Raw genomic sequence first — 1959 nt, 5'->3', positions numbered from 1 at the left:
TCAGTTAACTAACAACAGACATGTGAGGGAGTCATACTGAGGTAAGCATACTCTTCATATGACCCATAGACTTGTGAAAAATAATGAGTGATCATTGTTTCAAGCCATTAAATTTCGGAGTATTTTATTATGCAGCAACAACTAACTGGCATCTTGAAGAAAAGCAAAGACCAAATGAAAATCTTAAAAAACTTGACTCTTTCCTTATTATCAGTTATGATTATCTGTATACCTGGGGATGTCTGAAAAGACTCATGCCAAGCCAGTAGTTTGCACTGACTATTCCTGATAGCTGATCTACTTCAGACTCATATTTGCTTTATTTATTTTTTTAAGATGACTCCATTTCCAATTATTGAGTAGCCCTAGAATCACACTGCACCTCTTGAAATGATGCATTTGAAAGCACTTCTTATGGTCATTCTAAGCATAATCTTTACCTCTTGCCTCTTATTATTCTGATTATTATTCTTATTGTTCAGACTAGCAGGGTGGTGCCACAGTGAGTATTGCAAATTAGCTACCTTTAAAACTTCACTTTGGGTGGGTGTGTCTCTTGCCTTTGTAAGACAAGTTGCAGCTTGAGGATAATGACATTGAAAATTCTAGAGGACTCTTGAAATGATGCCAGGTAGATGGAAGCATGCATTTATTTAGGAGCTGGAAGGTGTCTTAATTCTATAAACAAGGTCACATTGAAACCTCATTGCTTGATGAACTCATTAAATATGTGCAAGTTTATAAACAGTGTATTATTTAATACTGTATTCTTAAAGTTAATAAATGTTTTTATTAATAAATATAATATGTTCCAGAAGCACACTGTTGAACCAGAAAATTTTGCTAAAACTCAAGGAAGCAAAAGGATCTATTTCAGCTTGTCCGAAATCAGAGCTTCTGAGCACTCTCTGGAAGAATACTTGGAGAAAAGAAATAGTAAAGTGAAGAGAATAGGTATGGAAGAGAAAGGACATAAAAGAAAACCAAGAAAAGGAGGAGGAAACAAAAGAAGGTAGAGAGGTGAGGGGAAATGAGTGAAGGTAGAGGGAATTGGCTGTACACAACCCAATAGCTCCAACAGCCTTCCAGGTGAGTGGTCTCTGCTTCCAGACCCGTTTCACCAGCACTACTTGAAAAATCCTTCTATAGTAGGCCAATCATGCCAGTCCCCTGACTTAAGACCTTTGTAGCTCCCAGATGCTTTCTTCATTGAGTCAAAGTCGCCTATTTAGCATTCAAGCTCTGCCCTGCCTCAGCCTCCCCATGCCCTCCACACTCCCCCAAGTTTGCTTCTTTAGCCTCTGGACACACCAGGCTCTTCCTCTGCTCCAGGTCTTTCAGTCTGTCCTCAGTTTGGAATGTCCTCCTTACTTTCCTCTCAGCCCAAATGACACCCTCTCTATTAGACATTTACATGCTTGCAGCCATCTGACACCAGACCATCACCTTCTGAATAACTCACTTACTTATCTCTGAATCCACATCACCAATCAGAACCTGGAATTTAGAGGACCCTTCATAGAAAGCTGCTGAATGAGCGAATATACCTGTTGGAAGCCCAATACCTTTCAATCACCTAGTTGCAGAAAAATTTCCCCTTACCATGGATTTTCATAAAAATTCAAAGGTAGAGTGATAAAAAGGAGAAATGCTGTCAATGTATGGATCCTGAGAACAGCCAGATCACCATCAATTGTCTTGTGATCCCTATGCTAATGCCATCCTTACTGTTACAGTTTGGATATGTGGTATCTCCCTAAAGCCCATGTGTGAGACAATGCAAGAATGTTCAGTGGATTAATCCACTGAAATGGATTAACTCCTGGTAACAATAGGCAGGTAGGGTGTGGCTGGAAGACATAGGTCTGTGTGGGTGTGCCTTTGGAGTTTATATTTTTGTTCCTGGTAAGGAGAGAGCTTGCTCCTGTGAGTTCCCTCTCTCTCTCTCCCTCCCTCCCC

This window comes from Marmota marmota, unplaced genomic scaffold (assembly GCF_001458135.2).
Source record: "Marmota marmota marmota unplaced genomic scaffold, marMar, whole genome shotgun sequence".
Classification (NCBI taxonomy): Eukaryota; Metazoa; Chordata; class Mammalia; order Rodentia; family Sciuridae; genus Marmota; species Marmota marmota.
Note: the sequence above shows the minus strand (reverse complement) of the source record.